This window comes from Ovis aries, chromosome 4 (genome assembly GCF_016772045.2).
Source record: "Ovis aries strain OAR_USU_Benz2616 breed Rambouillet chromosome 4, ARS-UI_Ramb_v3.0, whole genome shotgun sequence".
NCBI classification, from domain to species: Eukaryota; Metazoa; Chordata; class Mammalia; order Artiodactyla; family Bovidae; genus Ovis; species Ovis aries.
This window is the reverse complement of record NC_056057.1, coordinates 39,606,520-39,623,014: the sequence shown is the minus strand read 5'-3', so window position 1 is coordinate 39,623,014 and position 16,495 is coordinate 39,606,520. Positions and strand designations below refer to the sequence as shown.

General features: G+C 36.9%; 1 protein-coding gene across 22 annotated transcripts in view; it reads right to left on the bottom strand.

The window, feature by feature from the left end:
• CACNA2D1 (calcium voltage-gated channel auxiliary subunit alpha2delta 1) overlaps window positions 1-16,495 on the bottom strand; it is a 540,433-nt gene that overhangs the window by 488,163 nt on the left and 35,775 nt on the right. For 6 of the 22 annotated variants that reach the window (XM_060414590.1, XM_060414595.1, XM_060414599.1 and 3 more), the window contains exons 1-2: window positions 16,245-16,361; window positions 14,869-14,983 (exon numbers count right to left, since the gene is read on the bottom strand). The exons of 10 other annotated variants lie outside the window; for them this stretch is intronic. The gene's annotated coding sequence lies outside the window, so the exon portion shown is untranslated. Of the gene's footprint in view, window positions 1-14,868; window positions 16,362-16,495 lie in introns of those variants that run through there. 6 more of the 22 variants (XM_060414592.1, XM_060414597.1, XM_060414601.1 and 3 more) reach the window with 5 other exon arrangements.

Sequence of the window (16,495 nt, the reverse complement as noted above, 5' to 3'; positions counted from 1 at the left end):
TCAAATCCAGATCTTTCTGATTTTCTGAAGCCCATACTTTAAGCCAGTAGACTCCATGATCTCCCATGACATTCTTTAGTTCCCAGTTATGTAATAATATCCAGGAGCAATACTATGTACATTTTCTATACATATATTACTTCATCTTAGTAGATGGAAAACATAATAAAATAGATATTGTGATCTTCAACATACATTAAAAGAATCTTAAATTCAGAAGGGTTATGAAATCTGTCCAAGTTTACCAACTAGTGTGTGACAGAGCTGGTGTTTATATACATTCTTTTTCATAATGTAGCAACTCCATTTACTAACAATGGTTTCACCTAAGGTTGATGCAATCCCGATACTCACCTTTTCTACCCATGAAAAAACACAAAAGAATCTTTGGATTCTTTTTCTTCCTTCCCAGGTACTCAGTAGAGAAAAGCAGTGGGGTAAACAAGACAAAAACTCTCCCAAATATCTGTACTTCTAAGGAAGACTACTGGCCCATTAACAAATGTCTCCATCAGTATCTTACCATCTGCTGTTTGTACTGTACTTGTCAATATTGAGCATCACTTGCAGTTCATACGATCATAAAAAATCTCAGAAACCACAGAGTACCAGCGTGAAAAAAAAAAAAAAGCTAATTCAAAGATGGTTTTAGAATCAGATAACACATTCACTGCACAAGTATATAACTAGATGGAAACAAGTTATATCCTCTGCATGTTTTCTATGTCCATGAAAATTTATTCAATTTCTAGCACTAGATTGAACAGGACTGGCAAATTACACAGTGTAATCTCCACTTCTGCTGACCCACTTGACGTTTTTCCCACTCATCTAATTCTCAAGTCTCAGATTATCCAAACTAATCTGTTTAAATTCAAAATACAATGAAATTTAATTATCCATGTCATAAAGAGTACTGATATTATGGCAGACTAAGGTAGACTACAGCACAAAAATATTATATTTGGCCTTTAAATACCTTAAATATTTTCACACAATAGATTTTTCTTTTCTTAAGACTTATTTTGTTCCCTGTACAAATTCAAACCAAACAGAAGGTAAAGTTGGTAGTCCCATATGGCAGCATTTAAATGGAGCTAGAAAGATTAACTACCTTCCCACTTGTAATTAGTCATTCCTTGTTTTATATAAACTTTGCTCCCTTTCCTGAAATGTTCTTTTATTTCAGAATGCCCCTGTGAGGGGTGACATATTAAAGCACTATCAGCTGAGAATGAATGAATTTATTATGATTAAGAAAACAGATAAAACAATATTTTTTAACAATAAGTACCTCAGAGAAAAAGAAGATCATCACTGGGTTCTATCCCATATCAGTGCAAAAATTCTGATTATAAATACTGCCCCTTAGATGTAAAGGTTCAAGTGTCTCTATAAGTCATCAGGAAAGAGCAAAGATAGGAAATAAATTTATTATCTTTCATTTTGAAGCATAGTGTTCCCCCTATCCAAGTAATAAATATTCTAGGAGTGATAACAATTTGATTGTATTATCAATAATTTTCATGAATTTTGTAAATATAAAGTTGTAAGCAGTCTTCAAGCTCAGTGGTGAAAGATTCAAATACAATAAAACGACAGCCTACAAAAGAAGCAAAGGGCAGTAATTCTTGAATCACCTTGAAACAGCATCTGCATGTAGAATTTTTACCTATATATGGAGATGCACTATTTTTATGCAATAGGGAAATGCTATTTCTTACAGTAAGAATAATGCTGCATATGTTCTTACATGGAAAGTATACGTATAATCCAAGCTAAATGCTACACAGATGTGCTCGTTATACAATCAACTCAAATAATAGTACTGTATCTACATTAACAAAAATATAGACAAATAAAAAGAGAGGCTAATAGGATATATATTTACATTAGAAAATGGATTTAAAAATAAAACTTAATGATTCCCTCATGTTCCAGTGGTTAAGAATCCACCCTGCAATGAGAAGGACACAGTTTCTTCCTAGAAGATTCCACATGCCTCAGGGCACCTAAGAACATGCGCCACAACTACTGAGCCTCCTCTTTAGAGCCCAGGAGCCGCAACTACTGAGCCCATGTGCTTCAGCTACTGAAGTCTACGTGCCTAGAGCCTGTGCTTCACAAGCGAAGCCACCACAGTGAAAAGCCCGAGCACCACGATGAAAAGTAGCCCCTACTCTTGGCAACTACAGAAACTTTGTTGTGTGTAGCAACAAAGAAGACCCACCAGAGTCAAAATATATAATATAAAAAATAAGTAAATTAAAAAAAAATTTTTTAACTTAATCATTTGAGTATTTTATTTCAATGTAATAAGCAACCAAAAAAGATGTACTTTCTGTTCGTTCTTAAATTATTTTAATATAAAAAATAAAAACTTGAAAAAACTTTTCCAACACATAAAATCCATTTATCAGAATACCTAATAATAAATGATCTATCTTAGGCATAGCCACCAAATGTTGCAATGTGTGGTGCTAATGGTAAAGAACCCGCCTCGCTTGCCAAAGTATGAGATGTAAGAGATGGCAGCTTCGATCTCTGGGTCAGGAAGATACCCTGGAAGAGGGCACGGCAACCCATTCTAATATTCTTACCTGGAGAATCCCAGGGACAGAAGAGCCTGGCAGGCTATGGTCCGTACGGTCTCAAAGAGTCGGAAATGACTGAAGTAATTTAGCACACATGCACATTTACACTAAAACTTTCACTTGTGTCTGACATAAAGACTAAAAAAAAAATTGTAAACAACTATTTATTCTTGATATTCTAAAATGTAAAATCATCATATAAACAGAAAATAACTAGATACCTGACTTGCTGATATATGTACATGTGTGTGTGTACATATAACTTTCATATTTTATTTACAGATAATCTTGTACACCCCTAATGCAATACCAGTGGGAAAATAGCAGAAAGAACAAACTTAGAATGAGAAGTGAAAAAAATTCTGCTAAAGGTCAGAAGTAAAACATAAACATCTACTGAGCCTTTGGTGAGTGCCAAGTATACAATATGAGGAATGGCAATAAAAAAGATTTCATTTTTACTCAGATAACAGAGAAAATATATTAAAATAAATTAAGTATAGAAGTACATCAATAAAGGCAAGTACAAGTGCAACATGACCTAGAGGAGGGTTTGATTAACTCTGAGATGAAATGGATGATGAGAGGATTTGATGTGGGCTTTAGAGCAGGGGTTCCCAACCTCCAGGATCTAATGTTAGATGATCTGAAGTGGAGCTAATGTAATAATAGTAATAGAAATAAAGTGTACAAAAAACGTAATGCATTTAACTCATCTCAAAATGACCCCTCCCTAACTCCATCCATGGAAAAATTGTCTTCCAAGAAACTGGTCCCTGGTGTCAAAAAAGTTGGGGACTGTTGCTCTAGAGAATACATCTACCTGAATTTAAGTAAGAACTTAGTGATTTTATCATAACCTTCAATCCTCTTTATAGTTTAAAAGAATAGAAAGAAGGAAGGGAGGGAGGGAGGATGAAGAAAACTAGAAGAAAGGAAGATAGGAAGTAAAAAAGGAAAGAAAGGAAGGGAAAAAATAAAACTAAATTTTCCATGCTGAAATCTATCATGATAGATAAGGGCGCTCGAGTGTCAGGCTATCAGTAATCAATCACTTGTCAGCTAGTTCGCTTCACAGACCCTTTTGTGAAAGCAGTGTATCCTGCATAGAGAACATGGAATAGGAGACCACTCGCAAAAAAGCAACAGGCATAACAAATATCTGGGGGATTTTAGGGGCTTGTTTGGTTTTGCTTGTTGGTTGTTGGCTTATTTGTGCTTGTTTTCCTAGAATACTTCCTATTATTTTAAAAAAGGAGATTTCTCCCAAAAAAATGACAAATATATCAAGCTATTAACATTTAGTATATTATAAAAAGTTCCTAAGCCCTTATAATATTGGACTAGACCCATGACCTTCCAAATTAATTTTACATTTGGGAGAAGAAAATTACACACTAGTCACTAATGTAATTAGCTACAGCTATTGCTTATAAAAGCATGAGGAGAAGACAACGTGATAGGGAAGAGGAAAATAGAGCCACGACACCAATGATTTACGCTCCAAGTCTAATACTTGATAAAACCCAACCATCAGAAGTAAAAGAATCAAAGACGGATTATCTGCGAAAGGAGATGAAAAGGGATAACTAGAACAGAAGAAGAAACCAAGAGGGTCAAGGCCACTTGAAACCTTTACTAGTCAGGACTTACATAAAGCCATCACCTTCCTCTCTGTTTAACTAAATAGAATCAATCACCAGATACTTTACCAGAATGGAGTCCTTACCCTATACACCGGCTCTCTTATTTAGAACAACAATGTCTTGTCTTTTAAACCTCCTTCACCCTCAGCCACAATATAGACACTAATAATGATAATGATGATAAGCATAGCAGAAAGAAGAGAAGGCATCTCCTATTTGCCAAAAGTTATGGTAAATGGTAAATGGCCTACTTTCAAAGCAACCTACGAGTAGATAATATAGTCAGTCCTTTGTAAATCTATTTTTAAAAATACTTATTGAATGTTTATTACACATAGGACACTACTCTAGACATTCAGAATACAATATTGAACAAAAAACATAAAACATAACTCTGATAGATTACACAATCTGGCTGAGTAAACTGAGCTACAGAGAACTTAAATGATATTTGCCCAGCAATGAACACCAGGTAAGTGACAAGGGCAATGTCTATCAATTTGATTCTGGGACTCATTTCCTCATACCATGGACTTTACTGCTTTGGACTTTAACAGCACACTGGCCAGGGCTCGGACATGGCACTCTACTTTTCAGATTTTATATTTTTCCATTTAATACTATATAAGGAGTAGTTCAATTGTAATACAGTTACATTTTTTTAAAAAAGAAAACCTCTAAGCACAAAACTCAAAAAGCAGGCAAGGTGAAAATACTAACTCTAAAAGTGTTTGAGGAACTAAACTGAATATTGTAACAGTCATTGATATAAATAGTTGATTACAATTAATAGTTTATATGAGTTCATTTATACTCTAAAGGAAGTTAGAATAGCACGCATATCTATCTCTACTTACAATACAACATTTCACACTTTGGTCAGCATTTCGTAGTAAGAGCATATTTTCTCAGCCTAAAGAAATATTCTATAACAGAAAGAAAGTTGCAATTAGAGTGAAGCAGATGACTCTAACTACTCTGAGTCTCCATCGATGTATTTAAAAATAAATAAATAAATAATGGGCATAACATATATTCCTGGCATTTGTTTGATAGGCTTAAGTAAGATAAATGTAAAAATGCTATGCAAACTGAAGAATGCAGCGTTCTTTATCATTTTCCCCTCACAGAACTACAGAATTATTTGGACTTCCTAATATACTCTATTACTTTGGTAATTATTAAACTTTGCCTATGTACAATTCAAAATGAAATACTCTGCCCTTAACTCCTTAACCCAAACTCAAGTTTTAGTAACCATTATTTCTGAGTTAATACTACCTTCTGAACTGCCATATTGCTCCCTCACTCTCCAAGTTTTTTCTTTCCCACTTTCAAGTTCTATACAATTTTTAAGCAATGCAGAGTGCTAGGTATAACTATATAAGTTCCATAATCTAGGTCTTTATAAAGATGAAGATATTTGGATAATCTTAAATCAGCTAATATTTCTTTCATATTAGCACTTCTCAGGGCTGATTCACCACTTAGTGGCTACACAATATACTTCTTCCCTAGGGATTCCGTGTACGTGCTACTCCTTTACTTCTGAATAATTATTCCTCAATTTGTAATATGTGCATGTGTTCTTATTCCCTTGGTAGTGTCCGACCTTTTGCAACCCCATGGACTGTAGCTAGCCAGGCTCCTCTGTCCACGGGGATTCTCCAGGCAAGAACTACCCTCCTCCATTTGTAATACTGCCCTTCAATTGTGTTCACTGTGTAGAACCTTTTATGTAAAACTCACTATTGTTCTGAAGTTTGGTTTTCCTGGCAGCTATCTTGCTACTTTACATATTCAAAAATGAAGGAATCGTATCACTTGCACATGGAATCTAAAAAAATGATATAAATTTTTTGCAAAGTATAAATAGGCCCCCAAACAAAGAAGACAAACTTATGATTACCAAAGGAGAAAAGGCATGAGGGAAGTATAGTGAATATATTTACAGACTTTATATATTTATGTTTATGGGAGTATTTTAGATTGTAAGTGATCATTCTTAATAACAATATTCATTTTGCATAGAATTGAGCATTTGAAAATGCAAACATCTGTGCTGATGGAGCCCACAAACTCGTGCAAGAAATACAGGGCAAGGGAGTGATAACAATATAATGTAGTTATAATGAGGTATCTGACAATGAAAGGGCAATATTAGTATTGTAGGCAGCAACAAATTTTCCTCTGATTGCCAAATGTACTGAACATATATTGCCATATTATAGAATGTACTAAGCCCATATGACTTCATTTAATCAGCATTGCTGTGTCTGTGACAGGGGCTTATACGGATGAGACACACAGAGGTTAAACAACTTACCAAAGTAATACAGTAGTGGAGTCAAGATTCACTTTCAAGACAAAACAGGGTCTTGAAAGATGAGATGTTTCTTATTAGATGATAAAAGTGGGAAAGAGTAGGCTAATGCTGGGAATAAAATGTACTAACAGCCAATAGACATGAGTATGTGAAAGAGACACCAGAGGGACAGGATTGGACAGGTGATGAGAGCTGCCCAAGGCCAGGCCTCATAAACAGGCTGCCTCCAACTGCTTTTCTACCTAATGTCATCCATTGATCATTGAGTCTATAGGAAACTCAGGTTAAACCACAACTATCAACATACAAGAAAGAAAGATTCAGCAGCCTTAGAGCCCCAGACCTAATAAATACTTAGGAGAGAGACTTACAGACAGTAAAGAAGAAAGAATACTGAGCTGGGAGAAAAGGATCAAGATCTCCTCTTGATTTTTAGTCCAGCGAATCAGCTGGTTTTCCACTCCTACAGTTGAACTGTCTTTGCCACAGTACAAACATTATTCCATTTACAGACACTTATTTCAACAATGGAGTTTTCAAGTCAGAGTCTGTATGTTTTAATTCTTTATTATGTACTATGCGTTGAACTATTACATAAATATATGCATGTGTACACATGTGTGTGTACTTATCTATTCACATTACGGTACTATACCCAGAGATGCAATATGCTATTAGACACAATGAATAAAAGGAATAACATTTTAGATTGCTTTACTCATTTCTGAGTGAGGTTTCACTGAAAAATCAAAGTAGTTTGTCTCTTTCCTTCTTTACTTCTATCCTCCCTCCCTTTCATCCATTTTTGCTTCTTTTCTTCTTCCTTGTTTTGTTCATCCTTCTGTTCTGAATTATCAACTAGGAGTTATTTTGATATTGGAACAGAGAACCTTCTACAATTAAGTCACCCATTCAACTCAGACCAATATGGTCAGTCACCAAAATCTTACTGGACTATGACTATTATGAAATTGAGTAAAGTTTTCCATCTCATAAAAGTCATAATCAACATGAATAGGCTCTCTTGCTTCCACTCAATTCTGTTTGTCTCCATTGTGATTTAAGAATGCTTTATGTTTTAAATAGCTATGTAGGAACTTAACTTTTCCACCAGATAGTAAAATAATTTAGGAAAAAAAATGCTCTTAATAGTAGAACAAGTTTAGGTTTACAATTCCCTTTTATAAACTAGTAAAACTTTTATGTAACAGTTTTATTTGTAAATGGGTAAAAACCAAACGCTCTATCTCCCACTCACCTTTTCTTTCTATTTTGTACCCTCCATCTCAAAAAAAGACAAAAAAAAAAAAAAAAAAGCCCAGAATAAGGCACTGAAGAGTTACCATTACAATTCACATCCACGTTCTCTAAAGCTAAATGCACCTAAACTATGATCGACACCTCATGAGAAGAGCTGACTCACTGGAAAAGACTCTGATGCTGGGAGGGATTGGGGGCAGGAGGAGAAAGGGACAACCCAGGATGAGATGGCTGGATGGCATCATGGACTCGATGGACGTGAGTCTGAGTGAACTCCGGGAGCTGGTGATGGACAGGGAGGCCTGGCGTGCTGCGATTCATGGGGTCATAAAGAGTCAGACACGACTGAGTGACTCAACTGAACTGAACTGAACCTTCTGTATTTAAATCACATTCTTCCAATTTTCAGGTTTATAGCATCACTCATTCATTTATTCAGGCAACTGTTTTTTGGTACCTAAGATACACTAGCTTTTATGTTAGGCATTAAAATAAAAGATATATAAAACATTCATTCACTTACTATGCAGACCACAAAATCAGCATAGAAGAGAAATATTTTCTCTCTTACTTACTGAAAATAGTCTTAAACATCATTCTAACCAGCTCTATCATTCCCACCACTGTCACAGGGATGGGATTACACTGAATAGCATGGAATGAGGGCTGACCTAAGCTATGTAGATGCCACAGAGTGGGGGAAAACTGGAATGAATGAGGAGGAAGTATTTCCAGTGTCCTGCTCAATTGCCTTCCAAAGCTGACAGTGGTTCTTATTATTCCATTTCCTTAAGGGAGAATCTCACATCCCTATGGATCTGAGTACTGGACTATAAAGAAAGCTGAGTGCTGAAGAATTGATGCTTTTGAACTGTAGTGTTGGAGAAGATTCTTGAGAGTCCCTTGGACAACAAGGAGATCCAACCAGCCCATCCTAAAGGAAATCAGTCCTAAATATTCATTGGAAGGAATGATGCTGAAGCTCCAATACTTTGGCCACCTGATGCAAAGAACTGATTCATTTGAAAAGACCCTGATGCTGGGAAAGATTGAAGGTGGGAGGAGAAGGGACAACAGAAGATGAGATGGTTGGCTGGCATCATCGACTCGATGGACATGAGTTTGAGTAAGCTCTGGGAGTTGGTGATGGACAGGGAATTCTGGCGTGCTGCAGTCCATGGGGTCACAAAGAACTGGACATGACTGAGCAACTGAACTGAAGAGAGAATATTTTTCAAACATCACATTGAAGAAAAAGTTATTTATCTATGATTTACAGGCTTTTTAAGGATCGATTAAGGTTCCAGCATCACCCAAATTCAACTATACTCCTTTACCAAATGTAATGACAATAGAAATATTCCAACTCTACGAGGAAAATATATTAAAACTGTAAATACAGAATAATTTTTAATATGTGCAAAGGAATTAAAAAGGGGAGGGGGATTTCCCTCATAGTTTAGTCGGTAAAGAATCTGCCTGCAATGCAGGAGACTCGGGTTCAATTTCTGGGTCTGGAAGATACCCTGGAGAAGGAAATGGCAACCCACTTCAGTATTCTTCCCTGGATAATCCCATGGACAGAGGAGCCTGGCACGCTACAGTCCATGGATGGCAAGAGTCTTACACGACTTAGTGACTAAACCACTAAAGGGATAAAACCTACTGCAGTGAACTGAATTCACTTTCTTCCCCCTTTCTCTACCCTCCACTCCCAACCCCTACACTGAGTCAGTAGCCAAAGGAGGACACCAAAGTACAAAGATGAAAGAAAAGAGTCAAATTCTTGGATGAGAGTTCTAAGTTCTTGAAACCCTGGCCAAGAGAGATGTGAAGGTGGCTGAGGCCAGTGACCTGAAGGAACCTCGGGGTTGCAATAAGGAGGACACACAGAGACATGTGGGGGGACATGCATATCTAAGCATCTGCAGCAGGGACAGAGGCCAAACTCGTGTCACTTCACAGAATGTTAGACAAAACCTTCCTTTCCAAAGCCGGAGGAACTACCTAAGCCATCCTCGGATCTTAAACTGCCAGCCCTGGTTCAAATGGGTTCAAATTGGTTGAGGTCAGTTATAAGTAACTAGCTTCTCTATCATTATTCTTAAGGCTCAAATTCCAAATCAAGTTCAATCATAGGGGAATAAATTTTATTATATTTCCTGTATGCTTGCTTTTGTATGTATCATAGAACTTTCGATTAAAGCCAAACTTTAATTCTGCATTTGCACCACAAGATAACTTTAACACTACTTCATTATTTCTCACCCTCTAATTTTACACTCAGAAAAGAAAACCAGGAGCCTGTGTGCCCTATGTCTCATATAGTTTCTCCCTCTGGTGTCAACAGAAAAGATATTTGCTAGATCAGTAAAGTCCAGAGAGTGCAGTGATTTGCCAAATATGGTCCACTGGAGCACTGAGAATTTAGGGTTAGGTTTCAGCATTTGTTGCTGTCACTCAGATACTAAATCTATATTTACTTGAGGCAGTGAGTGGAGATTTAAATAGAAAAATCCAAAGCATCCAAGGTACTCTCCTTTCCTGACTTAGCTGTTTTTGAGAGTTACTCTCATGGAGCTATAGTCTTTCAAAACTGGTTAAATAAAATTCTATTGGTATTATCATAAATTTTGTAGAAGATTAGCAAAAAAAATTAACTTTCTCTTTACCATTTTATGATTATCTGACTGGTCATTTCATGTCACTTTTCATGGGGATTTCAAACATAAAATATGACTAATGCTGAAATACAATAAGTGTTCTCAATTTAAAAATAAAGATGTATGTCTAAATATGATAATAGTAACATGAAAATAATAGACCATTAATACATGTTACTTTTAAATATATTAAAATTAAAATATAAAATTGTATATTAAAATTCAGCAGAATGATCTGAAGACATAGAATCAAGGTTTAAAACCACCATAAAAATTCAGATGTACAGATCAGGTGAACAAAATCATATTTCTAAAATTGGGGAAATTATTTATCAGTAAAGGCAATACAACATTCCTGCCCACCCCCTAAAAAAGCCAAAAAATAAAATCTGGATAAAATATAGAAGCTGGTCAGTAGGAAAATAATGGATGAAGTCTAGGAATTCACACTGTGGCTGGTGGGCCAGTAGCAATGTTGTAGGCAGAATGTAGAAGGGGATTCCAAAGAACATGGCTCAGCATGTATCATACAGCACAAATTATCTAGTCCACAAATGGAACCATTTTTCAAGTGTAGGGACTGGAGTTTGAATGGTGTTGGTTGGAAGATACCCCCCAAACTAACATCACAGAGCATCACATCCTCAATCTTTGGGCAACAGTCTGGATTCTTGTGCTTTATGTAAAAGGAAAAGGATGCAGACACTGCAGCTGTGCACATGTGGAGCCAGGAGGGATGTGGGAAATCAATGTACTACTCTCTTCTCAATTTTGCTGTGAACATAAAGCTACTCTAAAGTGTAGTGTAGTCGCTCAGTCGTGTCTGACTCTCCGTGACCCTATGGACTGCAGCCCCCCAAGCTCCTCTGTCCATGGGATTCTCCAGGCAAGATCACTGGAGTAGGCTGCCATTTCCTTTTCCAGGACTCTAAAACATAAAATCTTTTATAAAAATTCTCATTTTGGAGAAAACCTAGCTCAGAAATCATAGATTTAGTGTTCAACACATTGCTTTTCTTTTCTGTAAATCCTTACCTATTTTAATCTTGGAAGCTTTTTTCCCCATCTCTACTTGGTTAATTTTAGACTTTCCACTTTCTTTACAACCTCACCAGCTAATCAGTTTTAAACTTTTTTCAGTAATTATAATGAATTAATGGTTATGTTTAAGCAATTTCAAATGATAGGTCCATATATATATATATATATATAAACTAATGTCAACAATCACATATTCTATTTACTATTGCCGGGAGAAATATCAATAACCTCAGATACGCAGATGACACCACCCTTATGGCAGAAAGTGAAGAGGAACTAAAAAGCCTCTTGATGAAAGTAAAAGAGGAGAGTGAAAAAGTTGGCTTAAAGCTCAACATTCAGAAAACGAAGATCATGGCATCTGGTCCCATCACTTCATGGGAAATAGATGGGGAAACAGTGGAAACAGTGTCAGACTTTATTTTTGGGGGGCTCCAAAATCACTGCAGATAGTGACTGCAGCCATTAAATCAAAACACGCTTACTCCTTGGAAGGAAAGTTATGACCAACCTTGACAGCATATTAAAAAGCAGAGACATTACTTTGTCCACAAAGGTCCATCTAGTCAAGGCTGTTTTTTCCAGTAGTCATGTATGGATGTGAGAGTTGGACTGTGAAGAAAGCGGACCACCGAAGAATTGATGCTTTTGAACTGTGGTGTTGGAGAAGACTCTTGCGTGTCCCTTGGACTGCAAGGAGATCCAACCAGTCCATCCTAAAGGAGATCAGTCCTGAATGTTCATTGGAAGACTGATGCTGAAGCTGAAACTCCAATATTTTGGCCACCTGATGCAAAGAGCTGACTCATTTGAAAAGACCCTGATGCTGGGAAAGATTGAGGGCAGGATGAGAAGGAGACAACAGAGGACGAGATGATTGGATGGTATCACCGACTCAATGGACATGGGTTTGGGTACACTCTGGGAGTTGGTGATGGACAGGGAGGCCTAGTGTGCTGCAGTTCGTGGGGTCGCAAAGAAGTCAGACACAACTGAGCAACTGAACTGAACTCCTCTAAAAATATTATAAGGAGTCCAATAAGGCAGATATGTTAATGGTAAAAGTATTCTGCCAAATTGAAGAATGTGATTGGCACAGACAGAAAACTACCACAGCTTAATTTAATAGCTGCCTGACAGTTGTCTCCAATTCTTCGTTCTTTTCTGAGGGATCTGCCTACCACCGTAAGTAGTGTGAACACAAAGAACACGCACACTAGGTGTGTGAGCTTACTTTTCTAGAGCTATGAAAATGTATTTGAAATGTGAAGAGGCAATGGGAAATGAATTTGACATCCCTATTAATGTAGTTTTACTTCAGTGAGAGTTTTTCATATCACTAGATAAATAAAACATGCATACGCAAAATGTCTCATATTTCTGTACCTCCATAAAATATACATTCCTCTATGTCCCAAATATTGGAAAAGTACTGCTATTTTAATATACTTATTAACTAAGTTTTTCTTGATAATCTCCACATTGGCCAAAAAAAAAAAACTAAGAGCTTGCTGCTAGAATTTTGAATCAGGGTTCTTTTTAACAAAAAGGAATGGCACATGTCCAAATATCTATTGAGAACACCAACACTAACATAAAGTTGAGAAATAGCAATAATTATTATGAACATGATAGTTTTTTATGTCTACGCTATAGATAATGTGTGGTGTCCATAGGGTTTCAACCAGTTTCTTGCCTCTACTTACACATAGACTAGGTCAGAGCTTGTACTAAGGAAGACCAGGAAGAGGGTTTAACGCTACAATGAAGTAATTTTACTCTGTACTCTAGACATAATATTGACACCTAATGGTATTTACATAGTTTTTCTTGAAAGAGTATCTGCCACCAAGAAAGACAGTTCAAAAAACATGTTGGCCAAATTTAGTGACTTATTAGATCTTTGCAGGAAGAATATTATACAATTTAATACATAAATTTTCTCTTGCTTAATATAATATTTCTTAACACAACATGTCAAACTGTGAATTCTCTTTTGGTATAAAGAAACATGCAAGGAGTGGTATCTCTCATAGCCTTACATGTCACACATTTCATAAAGAGAAAGTTATATAACATAAGATGAACTTATTTCCAAGCTGAAAGTCAAAAATTGATAATATTTGGAACACTAGGGCTTCCCTGGTGGCACAGTGGTGAAGAATCTGCCGGCAAAGTAGGAGACCTGGGTTCAGTCCCTGGGTCAGGAAGGTCCCCTGGAGTAGGAAATGGCAACCCATTTTAGCATTCTCGCCTGGGAAATCCCATGGCCTGAGGAGCCTGGCGAGCTACAGTCCACGAGCTCCCAAAGAGTCGGACACGACTGAGCACAGCATAGATACACGAGGTCACAGCCTGCTGCGTATTAATTCATGGTGACAGAACTTTTAAGAAGTTTGTTTGAAATAAAACATAAAGGTTCAAAGAAACAAAGCAGACAGCAGAGAAACATTTTAAATGCCCGCTCCTCTATTTTGGCAGCTTTATGTGAGTAGACGGGAAACTTTAAAAATGTTACCCAGACCAACCCTACTGACACTGCCTCTGATTGTCCCTACTTTTCACATATGTATCATGTAGCTAAATTCTGCCTACTCTTACAGCTATCTCTTCTTTCCATACTTCCATTTCTTTAACCGCTTGAGTTGAAACCATCCAGACCACTTCAAAAGCCTGGTGATCCCTGTTTCACCTTCCTCTCCTAGAAGCCATCATTGTTGCAACTGGGCACACAAAAACACCAACAAGGACCCAATTATCCAACAGGCTAGTTCAATCATAAGACATGTAAAGGGTAGATGCTGTGTCATAGTTCTCTTTCTCTCCAAAGTGTGTAGCACAGTATATTATATAGAGAGTTCAGGATTAAAAGCACTCACTAATGCAACTCCATTCCCAGAGACTACAGTGTAGAACATAATATGTATTCACTAGAACAGGTTTTGAATGAATAAGCATTTTTATTGAACTAATATAACCTATACATTCTTGCCAGATAAGCCACCTAAAATACCTAAAACATATTCCCACTTCAAAAATTTTCAGTGGCTACCTACTTCCATCTGGATGAAATCCATCAAAGGCATTCCACAACCCAGTCTCTCCCTGGTACTTTCCTTCTGTCTCTGCTCATTAATCCTTTCTAGAAGGCAACACGGCAGAGTAGAAAGGCACTGCTTTTGATATCAGAATGGTTACTGAGTTGTGTGTGAGTCTTGACTTGATGGCTTACTGATGTACGATATTATAAACTCTTTGAACTTCACACTGTCCTAAATAAAAGCAATTACTACCTGGCAGAAGTTGTAAACAAAACATAATAATCATAATACACTTACCAGATAGGGCACAGGAAGGAAGAACTGTATGAACTCTGGCTTCTACTGCAGTAGAGTTTCTTTCTCAATCAGATTATAGACTCTTAACCTTTGTTTAGTATGTTCCTCCTGATAGCTGAAACAGAGAATTCGACCTACTATTACTGACACCTAAACTCTGTTCATTCTGTGAGGCCAGCTCAAAAGCTACTCTGGTCTTACATAAGCATCATATTCAAGCACCAAGCAGATGTAAACACAACTGGTAATCAGCCAGTTAAGGGTGGGCCCAAGATAATGTTGTTATTCAGTAAGAAAATAATTATCTATAAGGGAAGAACAGATAGGTCTAAATTAGTGATCTGATCTCAGAACTTTAAGCCACCGACAAAAAGTTCCCTCTCAGTCTCTGAGGCTTTGAAAGAAAAGCTGTAATGGGGAGGACTGCAAACGAGCAACTTGGTAAACGCTGCAAGTGTCATACCTTCTATGAACTCTCTCCCTCTCCACGACAGCATACGCCCAGAGTTGTTACGCTTTCTGCGTTCACTGTAGCACTACTGTACACTGTGGTAAAGCACACATAGCTTTGGAATGTTAATTACTTCTCAAGTTATACTTATTAGTTCACCAGATCACAAATTCTTTCACAACAAAACAATGCCAGATTCTTTAGGCTTTCCATCAGTGTTTTCTACATAGTAGGTATTCAACAAATATTTGAATGACCATTATATGTAGATGATCAGATAATGAAAGCATTGTGCTCTTTTTTAATTAATGCTAGTACATTTAAAAATGTTATTTTCTATAAATCATGCAAGCCAAATATAAATGGTCGCATGTAATTCTGAACGCAACTTACACAGCTCTCCAGTCTTAAAATGTTATTTCTTCTAATAGTCCTTAATACAGGACACTGACATATTGAAGTATGGTACCCAAGATGATGTAGACGTTGGCAAAAGCAAACTAATTGCTGAGTTCTCTAAGTCAGTAGCCCTCAACACTGGCTATACCATAAAATCATCTGGGGAAAAAAAATCTTTTTAATACCAATACCAAGCCAATTATTATAGTCTCTAGGACAGGAACTAAATAATGGTTTTTTGAAAACTTCCCAGGTAATTCAAATATGCATATGTGCTTAAAACCACTGAATCACGCTTAATTTCAATGAACAACATGAATTGCTAACAGTTTCTGAGAAAGTCACTAAGATCTCTTCTGCTCACTATTGTTTCCTGGGTTTTAAATATTTAAGTATTTGAAACACATACTCTTTATTAAGTATTTTTCCACCACTCTTGCACCACTATCTATCCAACACTCTCTTATTGTGATTACCTCAGCCTTAAGAAAAAAGTAATGCATGTTAACAGTCAGATAAAAATTACCTCTCTTAACGAGCTCAATGAGTGAAGAAGCAAGCTACCTCAGGGTGGCTGACGACAGGTGACTGGTCTGCAACATTTAGGAAGCCCCTTACACCTGTCGAGGGAGGCAAAGACTGCAAGAGAGAGGCTGAGTCTGACTGAGCAGGCGCAGAAGGGCAAACAATGCTCCAACTACTGTTGGCAGAGCTCTAAAAATAAAACTACAAAAGCACTGGGAAGGCAGAATGAATTCCTAACACTTGTTCTCTTCT